Below are 22,493 nucleotides of genomic sequence, written 5' to 3'. Positions count from 1 at the left end.
AGCCCATCACAGAAAGACAAGTACTGCATGATTCCACTTACATGAGGTTTCCAAAATAGTCAAACTCTTAGACTCAAAGAATGGAATAGTGATTGCCAAGGGCTGGAAGAAGAGAGAAGTGGAAAATTCCTAATCAACCAGCATAAAGTTTCAGTTAAGCAAGGTGAATAAATTCTAGGGATCTGCTGTACAACATCGTATTTTGGTTTATCCTTCTGTATTCCATTTTACAGTGGCATCGTATTTATGTACCATAGTTGTCTCAGTTTTTCCCTATGATGGATATTTGGATCATCTCTCATCTTTTGCTTTATAAATAGTGATGTGTTATAAACAGTGATGTGATAAGTAGTCCTATGCATCTACTTACCTTTTTATTTTTTATTTTTGCCGCTATATCTTTGGATAGCTTCCTAAAGAGGGACTTATGGGTCAAAGGATAAATAAATATGTAATTTTTCTGGATGCTGCAAATCTGCTTCCCTTAGGATTGTATTCCTACCAGCAATCCACTGATGGACTAATGTCTCTGCAGCCTTGAACAACAGAATATGCTATCCAACGTGTAGATTTTTGCCAATCTGATAGGTGAAAAAAATGGCATCGTAGTGTTAATTTAGTTGTATTTCCCTTATTGTGAGTGAAGTTGAGCATTTTTTTCGTATGGTTAAGAACCATTTGTATTTCCTCCTCTTAACTCTTTATTCATATCTCTAAACTACTTTTTCTGTGGATTTGTTGGCATTTTACTCTTTTTTAAAATTTTATTTATGTAGAAAGAATAGTATCCATTTATCATAATATAAATTGCTAATAATTTTTCAGCCTATTGTAATTTTTTTCTTTGATTATGGTGTTTTTGCAGTGGAAAAGTTTTTCCTTTAATGTTTATATAATCATATTTATAAATATTTAGATTTGGGGCCATATTAGGTAATTTTGCCACTCAGATTATAGAGGAGTTCACATATGTTTTCTTTTCATACTTGTATAGTTTCTTTTTTTAACATTAAAAATTTTAATACATATGGAATTTATCCTGGTATGCAAGGTGAGAAATGGATTCAATTTCAGCCTTTTTCATGTGACTATCCAATTATCTCAATGATACAAATATCTTTGTTGATATGAGTTATTGCCTTTATTGTAAGCTAATTTTCATTTGCAACTGGTTTTGTTACCGGATTTTCTATTCTCTGTGTCAATAACAAGCAATTCCAATTACAGAGGTTTTATGGTATGTGTTATGTCTGTTGGGCTTAACTCTCTCTCCTCGCTTTTGCCCTTATTATTTTAGGGGGTTCCTGTCTATAATTGATGGTTTGTTCTTCTAAATAAACTTTATAAAAACTACTCAGTTCCAGAAAAATTGATGGCATTTTTATCGGGATTGCATTAAATTAATAAATTATCTTAGGACTAAGTGACATTTATACGAAGTTGTGTCTTTATTAGAATATCATGTTTTTACAATGTTCAAGTGTATTTTTGTGACTTCCAGGAATGTATTAGAGTTTTCCTCATATAGATTTTTGGAAAATGTTAGTTTATACCCAGGATTTTTTTTCTTTTTCTTTAAAATTTTCTTTCCTTTTCCCTTTTCTCCCCTCCCCACCCTCCCTGCTTCCTTTCTCCCACCCCTTTTCCTTCTCTTTGCTATTGTTAATGGCTTCCCCTATTGTCTTTTATATTTTAATTTTTTTGGTATATGTGAAGGGTATTGATTTTTGTGTGCTATATTCCTAACCTACCGCTTCACTAGACTCTATTAGTTTCATAGTTTTTTTCTTTTTTTCTTTTTCAGATATATAATTTTAACTGAATCATAACATAGTTTTCCCTACTTCCTTCAATTCTTATGCCTTTAACTGTCTTGTTAATTGCTTTGACAACTGTCTCCAACCTAATATTTAATAGCAGTGAAAATACTGAGCATTATTATTTTGTTCCTGCCTTTAATAACAAAGCCTATAGTGTTGCCCAATGAACTAAAATGCTAGTTTTGGGCCTGAAGTATTTTATCATGTTGAGAAGGGTCCACGAATTCTTATTTTATTGAGTGCTTTTGGCACATTTGTATCAGTTTCTTAAGGCCATCATAACAAGTTACCACTAACTGGGTAGCTAAGAACAATAGGAATTTATTCTCTCATAGTTTTCTAGGCCAGAGGTCCAAAAGCAAGGTGTCAGCAGGGCCATGCTCCCTCTGAAGTCTCCAGCGAAGAATCCTTTTTTTCCTCATCTTAGTTTCTGGTGGTTCCTGGACAACCCTTGGGTTGGAGCTGCATCACTCTAATTTCTCCCTCCATCATCACATGGCCTTCTTCCCTCTGTGCATCTCTGTCTCTGCTTGTTCTCCTCTTATAAGGACATCAGTTGTTGGATTTAAGGCTCACCCTAATTCAACATGATGTCTTTTTAACTAATTACTTCTTCAAAGACCCTATTTCTAAATAAAGTCACATTTTCAGGTTCCAAGTGGACATGAATTTTTGGAGGACACTATTTAACCCACTACAATGTTAATATATGTTGGCTTTTGTCAGTGTCTATTGTGCAGCTCTTGGAGATGATCATGTATGGTTTTTCTCTTTCCTCTATCAATTTGATGGATTATATTAATGTTGTTAAAGATAAACCACAGCTGGACAGTAGCTGGAGTGGTAAAAGAGTTCATTCAGGAATATTGCAATGGGGAAAAGACCTCAGTATAGAACTAGGATCAGTTCCAAGTACAGCATAGGCAAGTGGGAATTTATAGCTAAGGAGCAGGGTGGGGTGAGGGTGAGGGTCAGTGGATAGAAAATTACTAATAAGAAACATCAGAGGTAAGGAAGAATTCTGGCTAAACCAACCAAACAGGATTCTTGCTGAAAGTAGGCCAAGGTGATCAGACATCACCCAGGGGATGGTAGAGGGTGAGGAACACAATTGGATATCAAGGGTGACCAGATATGGGGCATAGACGATTCTAGCCAAACCAACTTAACAGGATTCTTGCTAAAACTGGACAACACAGAGATGAAAACAGAAATCCAAAAGTCAAGGACTATTTGAAAAAGAGTTCAGGGAACCCTGAGTAGAGATTGGTAGAGGAGAGAATCTTTGTTAATATTTTCCTTAATAATGAGTGATCTTTGCATTTCTGGAATAAACCCCACTTGGACATTCTGTATTATGTGAAATTAGATTATAGCTTTTATTTTTGGTGCAAACTGAAAATGTTTGTAATGAACGTTATACTCACTTTATGAAATGAGTTGGAAGGGCTCCTTCTTTTTCTATGCTTTGAAAATTTAAGTAGCATCATGATTTTCTGATATTTAACAGTTTGGTAAAATTTATTTGTGAAAGTCTCTGTGCTTGCTGCCCTTTTTGGGGGGCATGCCTATTCAACTGTTTTTCTATTTTTCTCTAGTAATGGTCTGTTTAGACTTTCTGTCTCTACAAGAAGTAATTTGGTTATAATGCATTTATAAAATCGACTTCGTCTAACGTTTTCAAATCATCTGCTGAGCTGTGTCATGATTTTTGAAAAGTTTTTCGTTTTTGATAGTTATTTCCTCCTGTCAGTTCTGATTTTTTGTATTTGCATTTATTTTCTCTTTTCTTGATTTAGGATGGTTAGAGATGTGTCTATTTTGTTGACTTTTAAAATATCCAGCTTTTTTCTCTACTAGTTCTACTTTAAAAAAACTCATTTTCTGAGTTTGTCTTTATCAGCCCTTCCTTCTGCATTCTTTTTGGCTTATTTTGTTCATTTGCTAACATCTTGATCTGAGTAATTGATTCATTATTTGTTATTGTTATTAACATCCTTTTCATCTCTGGAGATGTATTATTTACCACATTGCCTTAGTGTGTCTTTTGCGCATATAAGCGACTTCCCCAATATTATCTGAGGCTCTGTCGGTTTCTGGGGCTGGACCCGAGAGGCTCAGAGCCTCAGAGGAGGATGCGGTTAGTGAAACAGTCACACCATTAAAGCCCATCACAGGCGTAGCCTTCTTCAATGGCCTTCTGCTCTACCCCTAAGGGGGCGCGACCATAGCCCATGCTCCCTCTCTCCTCGACGACCAAAACAAACAGCTCTCCATTTGTCCTACGGTCTTCTCTCCCCTCCTGGAGCTAATAGTGTCTCTATTTTTGCATCCTCCGCATTACACTTTGTGGCTTTCTGGCAGCGCTTTAAAGCAGCAAGGAGTGAAGAAAGAAGAGAAAATGTTTAATCCCGGTCTCTTCCAGCGGCCGCAGAGAAGTGACTTCAGACTGACAGGACAAAAAGGTCCCAGGACCACCAATAGGGGCTTTCCGTCTAGAATGCAATTTACTCTTCTTTTAGGAAAGCATGACATAGGACCTAGATTTAGGTCCCAAACTTAAGATTTAGGAAATAAGCGAAATTAGCTAGAGTGGACTTTAGACTGATATTAACTCTTGGTGAAACCTACCCCAAGTGGCTATGTCCTGTCTTGATTATATTCCCGAGGGGCCTGTGGCACTGAGGGGGTGTAGCTCAGTGGTAGAGCGCGTGCTTAGCATGCACGAGGCCCCGGGTTCAATCCCCGGCACCTCCAGGTTTTTGAAAGTGCTTTTCCCCTTTTACTTTTTCTCCTGCTCAAAAAGGAAGTAAACCTATTTCACAACTATTTGCTATTAGTATTAATGCTGCTCTGTTTCTGCTTCTCGGATTTGGCAACACCCAATGTGTCTGCGTAAGGAGGAAAAGATAGGACGAGAAGACAGTCTGGGCTCACTCGGCAGCTCGAGATTCCGGAAACAAAAGCACGTCACCAAATTGACGAGCCCTTCTGCCTTTGGTTTCACTTTGCAGTATTATTAATAGAGCAGGAAAGAAGAGATAAAGATGGAAACATTTAACAAAAGAAAAATACATGGTCGCAAGCCAATTTTTCTTAGTTTATTTTGTTTTCTGAGCCGTTTTAGTCATGATTAGACTTCAGGATGAGCAAGAAGAGAGCGTTCCGAAATGGGAAATCAAGAAATTTATTTTCATCAGTGAATGTAGGGAAGTCACACTTAGGCAGGAATAGCTCCATTGGGAATACATTGAGCAATACATTGGGCTGAAGATTTCAGAAGTCATGGATTAATTTCCAGTTTTGTTGTGTCTTTACTCTTACCAGAGAATAGGACTTAACTAGATAATTTAGATGAGATACGCAAGTAATTTTATCTAAGACTGTTGCGCCCTCTATGGGAAAGGAAGTTTCCAGATCCAGGGTCAGTGTGGTCCTTGGACCCAAGCCGTCGGTGGTACCTGAGAGCTTGTTAGAGATGCAAGATGTGAGTTCCATCCCAGACTTACTGAACTAGAACCAGCATTTCAACAGGATCCGCAAGTGTTTCCTTTGCACGTTAAAGTTTGAAAATCACTGGCTTGAGTGCTGTGACGTGGATTTAAAGGATATATATTGTAAATATATGGCTGTATTTTAATTTTTTCCAACTTCCTACTCTAATGTAGAAAAAACAATTGCAAAAAATGTATTTCTATCTTTGAACTATTTTTGTATTCTAATAATTGACAGTGTGTTCCCCTCATGGTAATATGATATTTATTAATATTTTTGAATCAATATACATAATTGAATTAGATGTGAAGTTTCTTTTTAATAAAATGTTTACAAGTTTTGCAATGAAGATGGTGTTAATTTCCAATATGAACTAGGAAGTTTGTATCTTTGTTTCTGCTTGGCAACATTTTAAATAGGATAAGATCTTTCTTAAGTTAAAATGCCTTCACTTTGGAATTTACCTCTTCAAAGAAAGAATAAGAGCTAGCACTCGGGAGCCAGACTTTCTTAAATAGGAGTAATAGGTCATTTTCTGTTCTATTGACATATTTTCTCTCTTGTTTTCAAAGTACAGTTTTACAGTGTCTTTTTGCCACTTGTATCTACTGTGTCAGGAGAAATGTATTCACATGTTCCAAAGATAGGAACTCATGAAGTTTCAAAAGGTAAATAGACTAAACACGAAAAAGAATATCATGAATTCTTACCATTGCTTTTATGTATTTTTTTAGGGCCCAGGTGCAAATGAAAATTTCTTACCCCTTCCAATGGTAGACTTCTCTAAGGAAATTCACCTCTGTAATTTAAGGGAGAAGAGGATAGAGTGGGAAAGCCAGGAACATAGTGTGAGAAAACCATAGGAAATATAGGGTGAAAAATTTCAGAAAATTATGTGCCAATAAAAGCAACATATGACGAATGGAGGTACTTTGAGGGCTAGCTGTGTCTAACTTTGGCCCAGGACAAAAAGAGCTCATTTAAAAAGTACATTGTAGATGAATTTTGGAACTTCAACTATGTTTTATTTGGGGGCTCTATCCTTCAACAAACTCATGTTTTGTTTAGCTTTCTTCAGGGAGGAATTAAAGATTAAGGAACTCTGAGAGGAAAGGGGAGATGACCATGTGTGTGAGACCCTCTGTGAATGTGTGAGAGGTAGCAGTTGGGCAGGAACCACTGGCTGTATAGGAATATGGAAGCAGACACTATCCACTAGGCCATGCAGTCCTCTGACTCAAAAGGTAGTGGTTTATTTTTTTCAAAGACATATTTAATAGGAAAAAATAGATTACTTAATTCTTTACTGCCTACTCTAGGAACAGTTTCTTCATATTCAATCAAAGTGGGAAACTTAGAGCAATATAACTAAACCTTTCTGTCCATGTCAACAAACTGAGATGTTATAAACACCAAAGAACATCATGAGTGTTAATTAAATTCCAGAGTATAACATAAAAGCTTTTTACATGAGTACTTTACCCATTTTGCTCTGTCAACTCTGTGTGTGTGTGTGTGTGCGCGTGCGCGTGCACACACCACATAATTATTTCTTTTAACAATTAAGATCTAGTCTCTTAGCAAGTTAAATGTTTACAATACAGTTTTGTGGTCTGTAATCCCTGTACTGTGTATTAGATCTCCAGGACTTATTTATCTACTAGTTGCGAGTGTGAACCCTTAAACAACAGCTCTCCAATTCCTCTCCCCTCAGGTTTTGGTAACCACCATTCTACTCCGGTCTACTCTTTTTTTTTTTTTTTTTGACATTCCACACATAAAGGCTATTATAAAGTATTTGTCTTTCTCTGTTTGACATCTCACTTAGCACAATGTATTCAAGGACCATCCATGTTTCCATTTAATATGTATATGTATCACATCTTCTTTATCCATTCATCCTAGTATGTCATTAAAAAATGGCACCCAACCAGTTACAATTTTCTCCCTGGTTTTAGATGCATTAGAAAAGCACTTCATAGTCTGCTGATTGTTGTCAAAGAAAATTGGTAAACAATTTTGGTGTTCAGTGTACATTGGAGCAAACAGAAAAAAACAAAATGAAGCCAAACTCTTTGTGAGGACCTTCTGGTAATCTAACTGGTAGCTAGGCTTCTCCAATTTCCATGAGTCTGGAAACTTTCATATTTGTGCTTTCACCATCAAACAGCCTGGATAATTTCTCACTCATCCTCCTGGACTCTCCCTCTCTCTCTCTCTTTCTCTCTCTCTCTCTCTCTCTCTCTCTCTCTCTCTCTCTCACACACACACACACACACACACATCCATATACCAAGGCTTGTGGGATTTTGTGGGTGCATCTTCTCTAGCATTCAATTTCAGGGAAACCTGCCACTTTTGTTTCCTCCTATCTATTCTACCAGCCCCGTGAGCCAACTGAGACAGAAGTTCTACCAAACCAGTAAGGTCCTCTCAATTTCAAAAGATACTCAATGATTATTTATTAATATAGGCAAAGACATAAGATGAATGAGGAAGAGAGAGCACCTACTAGGAGCCTGGTACCAGAAAATGAGTCTTTATGGGTCTTCTATGGAAGTCTCAAACCCATAGTGCTAACCAGTGTGACTGCTAGGGTTCAAGATCAGACTAAGAAGCAGGTTTTTGTTTGTTTGTTTTGTTTTTTCATTTTTTGTTTTTTTGTTTGTTTGCTTTTGTTTTTGTTTCTTTGCTTTGCACTATCAGTAAGAGTTCCTGATCTCTAAATCTCAAAGGACACTTTTCAGTTCTCATTCTGCTCACTCTCTGTATGCTTGTGCCTTCTGATCACTCCCATTCCCATGTATTCAGATCAGAGCACTGAGCTGAGTTCACTGTGCTACATTGACAGGCCGGAACCTATGGACGGATGTTAAATTCAGCATGTCCAAAACCTCTGCCATCTCCTCCTCATAACCTCTCTTCCATTCTGAAGAAGAAGCAGGAGGAAGAGGAGGGGGAGGAGAAGGAGTAGAGGGAAGGGGAGGGGAAGAAGGGAAGGGGAGGAGGAAGAGGAGGAGGAGGATTCTGTGCTTTCACTGCCAGGGCGCAAAAGAACAACAAATTTCTTTTTTGCTTTTCTTTGTCTTTCTTGAATGACTGCGTTCTCCTTTATGTGCCTCCCGCTTTGTTTCTTGCTCTGTAAACCCAGTAGGTCTCTCCAACCTGGGTCTAGCTACCTATTAACTTGCTTTTAAAATTCCACACTTCTTTCCATCCTGAATCTGCTGTTTAGTTCATGTCTTGAGCACTATTCTCCTAGACTATTCTATGAACCTTCTTAGTTGGCTTCAGGATGTAGTAAAGACGAACAGACTGTTAGGAATGGATTGCTGAACGAATTGCCCGTGGTTTTTATTTTCACCTGGGGTTTTCCCATTAAAACCTTGCCCTTAACATTGCTATGGAGCAAACAGCAAATAGCAAGAAGTGTTTTATCCAAGGAAAAGTCGGACAATTTTCTGACACGTTTTCAATATTTTTTGTCCCACTTCAAATTTTATTTGCTAAAGAATCAGTATCCCCCACAACTCCCTGGCCTCCTCTGTCTTAAAGCAGGCACAAATTCTGCTTCAACACACAATACTGCTAAAACAAACAATTGGGGAGACGGGCCCACGGAATATAGTGAGATATTTCTTGAAGGACCTGAAGGCCTAGTTTGTCAACGAGGGGGTGTAGCTCAGTGGTAGAGCGCGTGCTTCGCATGTACGAGGCCCCGGGTTCAATCCCCGGCACCTCCAGCAGTTAGTTACCCCATAGCAAGGTTTTTGAGGGCCCAGGTTGGCAATGTCTTTCCTTTGATTCCTTTACCCATTGCGTGCTGACAAGAAAAGTAAACACATGACCTACATTCATTTTAATGCTACACTATTTACACTTCATGAGCCTCAAACCCACTCAAGGCAGCTGACAGAGTGGAAGTCTATTAGGTTCCTACGGAGGCTGTAACAAATTAGCACAAACTTGGTGGCTTAAAACAACAGAAATTTATTCTTTTACCCTTCTGGATGCCAGAAGTCCAAAATTAACATCACTAGACCACATCAGGGTGTTGGCAGAGTGGTGCTACTTCCAGAGGCTCTAGGAGGAGAATCCGTTCTTGCCTCGCGCAGCTTCCGGTGGCTGCTGGCATTCCTTGGCTGTGGCAGCAATACCGCAATCTCTGTCTCAGTGGTCACACTGCCTTCTCTCTGTGTGTGAAATCTCCCTCTGCCTTTCTCTTTTAAGGACACTTGTGATTACATCAGGCCTACCCGGATAATCCAAAAATAATCTCTCCATTTCAAGATCCTTAACTTAACTGCACCTGCAAAGACCTTTTTTCTGTATAAGGTAACATTCACAGGTTCTGGGGATTGGGACCTGTTATCTTTGGGAGTGATTATTCAGTGTACTATTCATAGGATCCCCTAAACCCAAACCAAGTGTGCCATCACATGAACAAACTTGTCACCTTGGCTTCTATTTTCCACTGTTACTGAGAAAAGAGAAAAGGAGAAGAAAATAAGAGGCTTGAGGAAAAATTGCTTTAGTTTCCTTTGTTTTATGTGAGGTTTTAGAATGAGAAACAGAAAGTCTTCCCTCTGATTTGTCTACTCTCTCCATTGCCAAAAGTTTAGTCCAAAAACAAGCCAGAGAATACTAGGTGAATGAGCAGGTGATGCTATCCAAAAGGACAGCTGTCAAGAAGCTAAAGTCCTGCCAAACATGAAAAAAAAAAGAATCAACTTCACACAATTCAGATAGCTTATATGTGCCAAAGTGCTATTTTGTACTATCCAATTTCCTTTTATTTTATCACTCACCAATTGTTCCTTCTTTTCAAATCTCTAAATAAGATTATGCCTGGAAATATCAGTTAACAACAAGTATGCTACCATGAAGAAGTGACAAAAATTTTTTTCAGTATCTATGTCAAAATGGAAACTATTAACTGCCAAAACAAGAAGACAAATAGTTCACAGATGTCTACTGACATTTTCACTGTAGTGAAAGAATAGCCATTTCCTCTATTGTTTCCTGTACATACAATCACTTCTGCTTTGTATTTTCCAGGCACTCCTCAAAATTTCTAGTCCACTGATGACCCCATTAAAGGGCCGTTATGGTTTCAAATCCATCACTGTCTCTGCCCATCTTCACAGCTGAATAATAGAGAGGGACGGGAACTCTGTCTCCCAGCTTTACTCTTTCTTTCCTTACCCGGGCAGCCCCTCCTCACCTCCCAGTTCTGAGAAAGAGATTCAATCTTTTTCAAATGTCCTTAGTTGACTAACTCACAAGCAAGGAGTGTGAATGGAAAACAGAGCAAACACCTGCTAAATTCTAATATAAATTGCGAAATTTGGGTCTTTGTCTCTGCTTAGCAACAGTTTTAAATATGTTTAAATATGATGGGAACCACTTGAGAAGCATGTAGTGTCCAAATTTTGGGATCATTTCAGAATACTGGGTTGCCTCTCCCTCAATAACCAACAACCGTGAAATATATAAGTACTCAGACAAATAATATTTTTCTACACTATTTGAGAACAATTTGCAGATATTATACCTTTTTATCCACAAATCTTATTATACACTTCCATCATAACCTTTTTATTTTACACATCAGTATATATTTCTTAAGAGTAAGGACATTTCCTTACCATAGCCCAATGATCAAATTCAGGAAATTTAACACATAAGAAGTCTTTTCTAATTTACAGTGCATATTTAACTATTTTTACCAATAAAATACTTCATAGAAATTTCTCTCCCAGACTAGGGTCCATTCCAGATCACATATGAATTTAGTGACTCCTTAGTCTCCTTTAATCTGAAATGGTTTCTCAATCTTGCCTTTTGGGAGATTGACATGTTTTAGAAGAGCATATGCCAATGATTTTGTAGAATGTTCTTCAATTTATGTTTTGATTAGATTAAGTTCAGGTTATGAATATTTGGAAGGAATATCACGGAAATTGTTTCCCTCTATTTCACCAAGGGGCATGTGTTGTCAGTTTTTCCCATTATTCCTTATGTCAGCTTTGATTACTTGGTTAAAGTTATGTCTAATAGGTTTCTTTCCCCATAAACTCCTTCCCTCTTACAATTAATAATTAGCCAGTAAGGGATACTCTGAGCCAGTATAAATATTCTGATCCTCATCAAAACTTTACCTATGCTTTTAGCACTGACCTATGAATTTTGCCAGAGTCTATTATTACTCTGATGGTGGCTAAATGGTGATTTTATGACTTTGTTATTACCTCTGCATTTATTAGTTGGCATACCACTGTAAGGAAAAATTTCTCTTCTTTCATATTTACTCACTTAAGTATCCAAGGATTGTAATCATTTATTGTCATTATTCATCTCACAGTGTCCCAAATTTGACCAGTGAGAGGCCCTTCACGTTGGTTTCTGGATCCTTTCTAATTGTCCTCATGATTTTTGAGCACTTATATTCTAGCACAGAAAGGTGTGTTAGATTCATCTTGTACTTTCTCTAATCCAGTCCTAGAGTCTGAGAATCCTACAAGTAGCTCTGTTTCCTTTTAGTGGGTATTGGTATTCAAAAATCAAGATATGGGGCTAGCATTGCTTATTGCTACTGAGGTATCAGTTTTTGTAGGCCCTGTTAGCAGACAGATCTGGAGGGAAAGTCACAGATACACTCATACACATACACACACACAGACACAGATACACACACATATGTATTTCCCATCCAGAGCCAACAGGGCTATTCATTACTTACCTCCTCCTCCCACAGCGAGAGCCCTGAATTCCAACAGCAATATATGTATTCATTTTCCCAGTCACACAAAAGTAAATTCACACACACACACATAAAAATAAATAAAATTGACACAAAATATCAGAATTGACATACCCTTAACACTATGAAAAATAAGCCTGCTACATAGAGGTTACTATTTGTTTGCTTTTTTTTTTTTTCCTTTTCTTTACAACTGGGATAAAGTACCATGTAAAACATTTACTTGGATGTGTTCTTTTTTTTTTCTCTTGAATGAGCTTATGTTATCCTTTTGAAATGCAGTTAGATTTTTTTATATTCATATTCAATTTTCACACACAGTTGAGTCCATTTTACTTTTTTGACTATGTAAAACATTAAAGTATCCAAGGGTCAAAATAATACAGAGAGTAATATTCAGAAAAAATGCAGGAGAATGTTGTGTCCTGGGACTCACCCAAGTGATGGAATGGAAGGGCAATCCAGGCGATCTAATCTGACGGGAGCCCGACTTTGAGGTGGGTTGATCACAAGCTGACCATGAATCAGGAACAGTGCCTTTCTTCCTACCATTAAGGTTCTTTACTCCTAGAGTAGCCCGTGCCTGAGACAGCATAAAGTGTAAGGAATTTAGAAATAGCGGAACTGAACTTAAGATGGCTTTGTTTTGATCACTTGGTCTTCAAAGATGCAATGCTAGAAGGTCACAGAAAGTCTTCTGAGAACATAGCAGTACTGAGGGAGTATAGCTCAGTGGTAGGGCATGTGCTTAGCATGGACAAGGTCCTGGGTTCAATCCCCAGTACCTCCATCATTGTAATATCTTTCCATCCACATACCATAAGACCTCATGCTGCCTGAAATATCTTTGTCAAAGTCAGTCATCTTGGCTATGACAATTCTTTCTTAACCTTTTCCCGACACAGGGAAGAGTTGTGCTCCTTTACTAAAGCTAAGTTAGCTCTATTACTGCATGTCTCCAAGCACTCTCAGCAATCACTAGTACGTGGGCCACCATCAATATGTTATAAAAAGCAGGTAGCAGTTTTCCCAACCACCCAATTTCCAGTTGTATGGAAACTGGAAGCATCAGCAAACAAAGGTCTGTACTGGCCTAATGGGCAAGCCATCTGATTCCTTGTCAGAAAGTTAATCACTCGGTTTCTTTTGCGGTTCTTTTATTCTAGCTCCTTCCTAACCTAGTTTGCAGGAGGCTAAGATTTCACTAAAATATTTCACTAGATTTCACTGCCGGTGGTTGATGACTTGATGTGCTGGTGGTCACTTTTCCACTCAAAGACCCTCAAACTGTGGAGCTTATGTAAAAGTCATTTAATTACAAACGAATGACAAATGAGGAAAAGATAACATTCATCTCAGTGGAAATCTGTAAAGGGAAATAGTACTTCTCTGGGTGTACTAAGAAAGTTTCCAGTCTGAAATGGCAAACATTCTGAACTCCTGCGTCCAAGAGTAATCTAGGGAAAAGCTCATTTTTCCCCCCACAAATAGAGAATGAACTCTTATTCTTCCAATCCCAATAGATCCTTTTCAACCTCACTCTATTTACTATCCAGCGACACCCTCCTTCCAAACTACTGAACAACCCATATCTCCAGATCTGAGTTCTTTGCACAGTTTCAGATTCTGGTATCAGAATGCCTAAGCAGATATCCACAGGAGGATACACCACCTTGGTTTTGTTTGTTTGTTTTGTTTGTTTGCTTGTTTGTTTTTTTATTTATTATTATTTTCAGCCACCAAAGGGAAAACCAAGCAAGCAAGCTGCTAACATTCAGAAAGCAGAAAGGCAGTCTCTTTCTCCATCTACAGAAGCCAGGAAACCTGGAGGTCTTCCACAATGCATCCTCCCCTTCTCTTATTTTCAGGAAGCTGTAACTGTCCACCAGGCAGTCACAAATCACCTGTACAGCCAATTTTGAGGTCATGCATTTGACTTGTGAGGGATTCATCTGTATTTTCTCTGCAGCTGTACTAGGAGTGAGGAGACAGTGGCTTCATCTGTAGGTATCACTGACTGTTCAGTGACTGTGGCTTTCCAAGACCAGAGTCTTCAGACCCTGTTCCTATCTTCAGACTCCTTTTGAGCCAAGAGCATCATGTGAGGAGTAAAGGAGTCTGCTGCAAATGCCAAGAAGAGTTTCTTCAGGAGAAAATCATGTCTCAGTAAGCTTCTAAGAGTTAGAAATATGTGGAGCAAGCAAACGGGAACTTTCTCACCTTTTGCTTTTCAAGCAAAACCTTAAAAAAGTAAGACTCTTCCACGGTCTCGGTTATGTTCAATCTCAAAGCTGCCGCTTCTACTGTCGACTCTACCCCACCGCATCCACGCAAGAAAACCGGGGCATCCCTGCAGCTCCCAAGCTACCAATACCAGAGGTTCCTGAAATTCAAACGAAATCTCACCCTCACGTGCCTCCCCGAAAGCGCTCAGCCTGTCTATCCAGCGATGGAAAGAGCTTTGAGGAGCTCCCAAAGCCAGGACAAAAGGGAGCCAGATCCTCTTCTGGGACAAGCCTACCTCCCTTGAGAGAAAAAGATTTCATCTCTTCCCTTATACCCGGACGAAGCGACGGAGAGATGCGGAGCGTAGACCCGCCTCCCTCTCCATAGATTTCCCTTTGCCCACTTCCTCTCTGTCCCTTTTCTCCTTTTCTTCCTCCACTTCACCCATTCCACCTCTTCCCTCTTCGGTCAGCTGGCGCTTCTCTCCTCCCTCCTGTGTGCTCCTGGATGAAATTTGCACAGTAGCCTAGCTCACTACTAGTCGCATTTACGGACGTTTTAATCTCTGTATTGAGACGCTCATGTGTAGCTGATATTTTAATTTCCACACTGCTTTGTAATTCCTTTCCTTATGTTCCCGGCTCAGGCTTTCCCCAGCAAGGGCTGATGTTTGGTCTGGTGTCCCCCTCCCCCCCCCCCCCAGGAGCACAGCTGGGGGTAAAACCCCAGGTGGATAGAAAAATGCTGGGGGAGAAAGAATCAGTAAGAGAATCTAAAATATTTTTAGAGGATCCGAATTTGCACCCGAATTTACACTTGCACCAAATTTTGGCTAAAGGCAAAAAGCTCAACTCTTTCAGAATCAGATTGAGATCGGAGAACCTGTCCAGATATGCACAGGGGTTTATTAAAATTCACTTAGAAGGTGGTTCTTGGGTGCTGCCCTTTCCTCATTCCAGAGATTATTATTTTTTAAAATTATTTCTTTATTTTATTTTTGGCTGTGTTCCGTCTTCGTTACTGCCAATGGGCTTTCTCTAATTGTGGCCAACGGGGACTACTCTTCCTTGCGGTTTGCGGGTTTCTCATTGCAATGGCTTCTCTTGTTGTGGAGCACGGGCTCTAGGTGCGTGGGCTTCAGTAGCTGTGGCAGGAAGGGTCAGTAGTTGTGGCTCATGGGCTCTAGAGCGCAGGCTCAATAGTTGTGGCTCTTGGGCTTAGTTGCCCCGTGGCATGTGGGAATCTTCCTCTGCCCACCAGGAACCCGTGTCCCCTGCATTGGCAGGTGGATTCTTAACCACTGAGCAACCAAAGAAGCCCCAGAGATTATTATTTCTGAAATTGTGAAAGCCCCTGAAATTGTTTCCATTTTATTTAACAAAAGGAGTCCTATGTCCTGGCACTGTTCACTTTTTATAAAAAGTTCCTAATGCTCACAGATAGGTAAAAAACAATTAGCCAGGTACCAGTATGCAGGCCACAATCTGAAAAGCACTAATGAAGAGATAAGATGTACTGGAGGCCAGGAGGTATCCAAGGAGATCCTTTTTTCTTTTCTTCTTTTCTTGTTATTTAAATTGAGCCTTAATTAATATAAACAAAAATGCATGAAATTTAATGATTCAGCTTGATGGGTTATTACATATGCATACACCGTGTAACCAACAGCTCTGGCAAAGATACAGGAGTTTTCAAGCCGCCAGCTGTTTCCTTGTGCCTCATCCCAGTCAATGCCACTCTCTGACCTCTATCACCATAGATTAGTTTTTCTTGTGTTTTGAAATTATGTAAATAGAATCATACATATGTACTCATTTGAATATGGACACAATTTTTTAAAAGCTGGATACATCCATATTGTTGCTAGTAGCAGTAGTTCTTTCTCATTGCTTGTAGTATTCCATCGTATGAATACTGTGCATCACAACTTTTTAATTCATTTTACTGTCGATGTACATTTAGAGTGCTGCTAGTCTGGGGATGAAATGTCAAATGTGGTCACTAGCATTCCTGTATATGTTTTTCAAGGGAAATACTCATGCGTTCCTCTTGGATATAAATGCAGCTGTGGAGTTTTGGGGTGCATAGCTTATATGTGTATTGAGATTTAGTCAATATTTCCAAATGGTTTTGTAAATGTGTGTGCACCCAGTTTACAGGCTCATCTGCAGTGTGTGAGTGAGCATTCTAATTGCTCCACATGCTCAGCAGCACTTGTTATTGTCACTTCTCTCAAGGTAATTGATTCTGGTGAAAAGAAGTATTATTTCATTCGGTTTTTAAATTTGCATTTCCCTCATAGCAAATTATGTTGGGCACCTTTTAAATTGCTTACTGGCTATTTTGGGTATCCTCTTTTTGTGAAGTGCATGTTAATTTGTTCTTTCTTAATGAGATTGTAGTCTTTTTCTTAGTGTTTTGTAGAAATTCTTCACAGATAATGGTCTTTCATAAAACATAAGCATTGAAATATCTTCTATAAGACTGTAGTTCATCTCTTCATAAGAAAGAGAGGACTTGAAAAATTTTGTAATAATGGGAAAGAGAAAAAGAGAGAGAGATTGTCTTTATCCATTCATTTGTTGATAAAGAAGATGTGGCATATATATACAATGGAATATTACTCAGCTATAAAAAGGAATGAGATGGAGCTATATGTAATGAGGTGGATAGACCTAGAGTCTGTCATACAGAGTGAAGTAAGTCAGAAAGAGAAAGACAAATATTGTATGCTAACTCATATATACGGAATCTAAAAATGGTACTGATGAACTCAGTGACAAGACAAGAACACGGATGCAGATGCAGAGAATGGACTGGAGAACTCGAGGTTTGGGGGGGCGGGGGGTGAAGGGGAAGCTGAGACGAAGTGAGAGCTTAGCATAGACATATATATACTACCAACTGTAAAATAGATAGCCAGTGGGAAGTTGCTGTATAACAAAGGGAGTTCAACTGGAGGATGGATGATGCCTTAGAGGACTGGGACGGGGAGGGTGGGGGGGAGTCGAGGGAGGGAGGGAATACAGGAATATGTGTATAAATACAGATGATTGAACTTGGTGTACCTCAAAAACAAACAAACAACTTAAAAAAAAGAGAGAGAGAGAGAGATTGAAATCAGGGGGGGAAAAAAAGGTCCATCCGGAAATCTTTCCTGGCGGTTACACAAAGAATCCCTCCAGGCTGGCGCGGGAACCTTGGAAAGAGCTGATAGGATGAAATGTCTTAAGAGCAGAAACGGTGTTATTTGGTTTGTAACCCTTACATTTTTCCTAGTGTAGCAACTTAAGAGGATGTAGTTTAGAGGTTTAAGAAACAGTGGGATTTGAAGCAGTGGCTTTTCTAGCTGGCCAACTATCGTATCTTTGAAGACACCCCTCAGAAATACGGTTGCTATTTAAAAGAGGATCTTCATGACATTTCTGTCGTGAGAGGTGTAGTTCAGTGGTGGTTTATCCTTTCCTTACGAGAGGGTTGGAAACGATACATATGCATCTATTTTTCTCCGTTTAAAAACATGGTTTGTTGCAGCTGATTGACTTTGGTGTACCTCAAAAACTCGTACAAGAGTGTAAAGCAACTATATTCCAATAAAGAGCTAAAAATAAAAAATAAAAACTAAAAACACGGTTTGCTTGCTCACACGGAAATAGACACATTATCCAATGGATTGCGTTTAAATGCTTCCGGTTTCTACTCTCTGGGTCTCCGCACTAACAACCGCGTGTCAGTACAAGGAAGACGAGGAAAAGGAAGTGAATAGAAGAAAGAATTGGCTTCTTCCGGTTTCTTTCAAGCCGAAGCAAGAAGCACGTCTCCACATTTAACGTGCCCCAAAATCTTATTAGCCTTGTCATTGGAGAGCAAGACAGAAAAAGAACCGAAAGACAAGATTCGATGATTTCGTTTTGAATTCCCTTCGTTTTCTGAGCAGTCTTTGAGTAGTGGAGTAGCCGAATCTGTTTCTCCCCCTTTACTTCCCTTCTCCTCTACCAACCCATCCACTGTCTCCTAAAATTGGATCCTATTTTTATATGTGTATTTCAGGGGAACCCATATATTTTGGGGGCGAACAAAGGGGTGATGAACAAAATAAGATGACTGGCTCCCACAAATGAAAACTTTAATACTTTGGGAGAACAGCCAAAACAAGGTCTCTCAGGGGGCCGAAATAGCTCAGTTGGGAGAGCGTTAGACTGAAGATCTAAAGGTCCCTGGTTCGATCCCGGGTTTCGGCATCCCGTTTTACTTCTGTGTAATTATTAACCTGTTACATGACAGCAACGGGGTGTGTGTGTGTGAAGTTTCTTCCACGAAAGTTTCAAAACTTAGGAAATTATTTACCTAAGAGCTAGGAAATTCCAATATGCTACATGCTCTTGCAATTACAATTTATTTCTGCCTTGATGTTGTGTGTGTACATGTGATCTTTTTAATCCCAAGAGTTGTTGGGGGGCGGGGGTGTTTTGTAGAAAGCCTTACTTTCAGTTTCAAGGTTGCTAGGATTCGCTGGTAAAATAACCACTCTACACTCAGATAAACAAGAATTCAGAGAGAGTGTATTGAATTAACAAAGATTACAGTATACTAAGAAAGAAGAGTAAAGACAGGGGTTCATACATCACGAAATTGGCGAAGCACCTACATCCAGATCCAAGCAGCGCTGGGAAGTCCTGAGTGATAGCAGTCTGGAGTCCCAGTTGGGAAGGGTCCCAGGAAGTGCATCCACTCCGCGGGTGAGACTTCAGATTGGAGTTCTGGGAGCTTCTGTTTAAAATGCCAGGCTGCAAACTGATATTAGTTTGCATACATAAATGCAGCTCTGGATTTACTTTAACAATGCTGTTGGATTCATCATGTGAGTCACAAGATTTTCCAGACCCTGGGGGACTGGCCATGTTCCCAGGGCTCAAGAAATCCCAAGACCCCACTCCCTTTCTTATCGTTAGTGCCGCTTGACTTGCTAGCAGCAATTGTTAAGTGTGTAAGCAGGTGCGCAGTCCAGGCAGGGTCACAGGTAGGTCAGAGGCCTGCTTCTGTCTCTGAGGCCTGAACAAGACTATATTACTAACTTCTCCAACGCGGGGGGGGGGGGGGGGGGGGGAAGGGGAGGAAGGGGAGGAAGGGGAGGAAGGGGGGGGACCCTGCAGAAAAAAGAACTACTACATGGTGTAAGTGTATATATGTGGGTGTGGTATATATGCAAGGAAAATTTTCCAATCAGAAAATATGGGTTTGTATCTTGAGTCCACCCCGTTTTTAAACTGTGAGAATAAAGAACTTTACTGAAAATCATCGAACTTTTAAACAATTACAAGAATATCCTGAGTTTTCCTTTTTCACAAGATATTCCTTCAGCCTTCCACCCCTGTATAGAATTTCCATATCTTAAGTCATTTCTGTTTTGTTATCCAGGAAAGAATGAGAATAAGCACTTCTTTAAGAATTATTCTGTTGAATTTTCACAAGGGGACCTAGAATACTGAAAAATGAAAGCAAATGGACAGTAACGTCATCAAGACTCAGGTACAAATACCCCATTTTTTCCTTTTAATTTTGACTTTTTTTCTTAAAACTCTTTGTTAGGGATAATAGGTCATTCTTGTGTCATTTTGAACTGTTTTCTTCTTTTCAAATTTCAGTGTCTGTTTTCCACCGACAACTCCTGGACACTGTGGCAGAAGAAAATAATCGTCAGTATTTCAACATCAGAACTGCATCAAGTTGAAAATGGAAAATTGGTACAAACTAAGAAGCAACATCAAGGTAGGGACAGTCATTCTATGGGAACTTAACACTAGAAACTTATCCATTAGCCACCTATCCCTCCTCAATTCAGAAGCTTGTATTTTATTTCATTAAGAAATACTTGATTGAACAAACAGCATCATTGAGCATTGCCTAATACAGTAATGATTTCTTTACATTCTATTGAAGTGGGAGGTCTAGGGTAATTCACAAAACATAATTAGTCTTCCATTCAATATCTAAAAAATGAGGCTAATGATGTCTATGTAAAAAGGGATACTGTAAATATCACAGGAGATTATGCCAGTGAATGCTTTGTGGCATGTCCACACATAGTAGGAAACTGGTAGACCGTGCTCCATATTCCTTGGTTCTGGGGTTCTTCCAGAACAGAACCTAAACATGTAATTTATTCTGTAGCTAGGGCTGTCCAATAGCAATATAATAAAGCCATAACTGAGTCACTTTTGTAACTTTACATTTTCTAGTAGTCACATTAAAAAATAAAAATAAATGGTCTTTATTTAAGGAGAATATTTAAATAACTTGGTATATCCAAAACATCATTTAAATAAGTTGTTAATCAAAAAATTATTAGTAATATAGTTTACATTTTAAATATCATATTAAGTCTTAGAGGTCTGGTATATATTTTGCATTTACAGCACATCTCAATTTTTTAAATGTTCAATACTCAAAGTGGCTAGTGGCTACTATTTTGAACAGTGCAGTGTTGAACATATACGCCATAGATTTTCAGATTTTCTGAACTGAGTATATATGGCATGAGTGTGTTCTGTCTCTCAATTTAGAAGTTAATTCCTGATAAGAATTCTGTATTAAATGAATCCATAGTCTGAAGATGGCTATAGATTTTTTTAATTGAAGTATAGCTGGTTTATAATATTAGTTTCAAGTGTACAACATTCTCAACATTTTTATAGCTCTAAATGCTTAATTTAAAAAATCCCCACTTTGTTCATGGGGTAAAAAGAAAAAAAAAGGCATACCTTATTATTATGAATTCCTGAGACTGTAATAGACATGCAGTTTTCACCAGGTGCAACACAACGTTATGACCAAGCAGTGTTTCTGCAAACCTTCCATATATTGGAAAGCATCATAAACCTAATACAATATTTTACAACATCAAACAGTCAAGATAATCCTCCTCAGCACTTTATGAGCTAAAAATTTCATGAGCCAACTGAAAGAACAAGTCTGTCAGACAAATCATGTTCTTCCAGTTTCAAAAGGAACTCAGTGTTATTTTATGAATATTGGCAAAAGTTCGTAAATGAGCAAACCAGAAGGAGAAAGGGTTAGCCACTGGTAATCTGGTGCCAGGAAATGGGTTTTCTTGTAGTCTTTTTATGCAGTTCAAGGAACAGTCTTAACCACAATAAATCCCAGGGTTCAAGAAATGTCCAAGAGTAAATTTATTTTCCTACAAATATTCCTAATGAGCACACTTTTCTGTCTTTATCCACCCTCCACATACTTGTATCTACTGATTACTCACAAATCCAAGGCTGGAGACGGGGATAATTGCCTGCGTACACCATGTAACATTCTCACAAGCATGCATCACATAGATCTTGAATTTAACACAAGCAAACTTCCTCATCTTTTCTGTCTTCCAATCTTCCTTCCATTTCCAAAACAATTTTTAAAACCTCCCCCTTCTCTGCACTTCCTTCTGTTTGGTACTGATGTGGCTTTTTTCCCTTCCTGAATAAATGAATGATCAAATGAACAAACACATAAATACTTTTGCCCCTTTATCCCTAATATCTTGTGGCTATTTGTCTTTGGTCTTACTCTCATAATTTAATACTCCCCATCCCTGAAGTTGTTGTTTCATTCATGCCTTATGAATGCCTTATGAAGAAGAGATTTTGGGTTATTGGCAGGGCCTGCTGAATTCCCCGGGTGCCTAGATTAGAAGAGAAAAAAAAAAGCCCCTTCCGTTTCAATGCTGAATGCATCGCTCTAGGGTTTTTTTTACTGCCTGTGGCTTTCTTCCATCAAATCTTGTCCTTAATATTCTGATGAGTGAACAACAAATATCATGAAGCGTTTTAGTCAGGAAAGAACCTGAATTTCAGTGGCCTTGTGTCTCAGATTAAAACATATCTGGAGGGTATCAAAAGGTCCAAAAACTGGGACTTGGTTTGATCTCTTACCAAGCATAATAGAAGGAGATCCCAACTGTTTTAAAGCCATGGTGGAAACCTCTTGTGGTTATTTGGCACGTTTCCAACCTTTTGCCTTCCACTTCAAGTTCTATACTCTAAAGCACCTGTATCCTTTTTTGGTTCCTGAGGGTCTCCTGACTAAAGTCTCTTAGCATTAAACGCTGCTGCCAAGATGCCCAAGGAGCCAGAGTCTCAGGAAATTTGTTCCCAGAGAAGCATTAGTAGAATAGCCACAAGGGA

At 38.9% G+C, this 22,493-nt stretch overlaps 4 non-coding genes across 4 annotated transcripts; all 4 read left to right on the top strand.

The window, feature by feature from the left end:
• Nucleotides 1–4,505: 4,505 nt before the first annotated feature.
• On the top strand, nucleotides 4,506–4,577 carry TRNAA-AGC (transfer RNA alanine (anticodon AGC)). Its single transcript has one exon. It is a non-coding gene; the product is annotated as a tRNA-Ala (tRNA).
• A 4,409-nt stretch (nucleotides 4,578–8,986) lies between these two features.
• On the top strand, nucleotides 8,987–9,058 carry TRNAA-CGC (transfer RNA alanine (anticodon CGC)). Its single transcript has one exon. It is a non-coding gene; the product is annotated as a tRNA-Ala (tRNA).
• Nucleotides 9,059–12,796: 3,738 nt separating this feature from the next.
• On the top strand, nucleotides 12,797–12,868 carry TRNAA-AGC (transfer RNA alanine (anticodon AGC)). Its single transcript has one exon. It is a non-coding gene; the product is annotated as a tRNA-Ala (tRNA).
• A 5,604-nt stretch (nucleotides 12,869–18,472) lies between these two features.
• TRNAF-GAA (transfer RNA phenylalanine (anticodon GAA)) lies at nucleotides 18,473–18,545 on the top strand. The gene has a single exon. It is a non-coding gene; the product is annotated as a tRNA-Phe (tRNA).
• Nucleotides 18,546–22,493: the final 3,948 nt, after the last annotated feature.

This window comes from Hippopotamus amphibius, chromosome 11, assembly GCF_030028045.1.
Source record: "Hippopotamus amphibius kiboko isolate mHipAmp2 chromosome 11, mHipAmp2.hap2, whole genome shotgun sequence".
Lineage (NCBI taxonomy): Eukaryota > Metazoa > Chordata > Mammalia > Artiodactyla > Hippopotamidae > Hippopotamus > Hippopotamus amphibius.
Note: the sequence above shows the minus strand (reverse complement) of the source record. Positions and strands in the feature narration are given on the sequence as shown.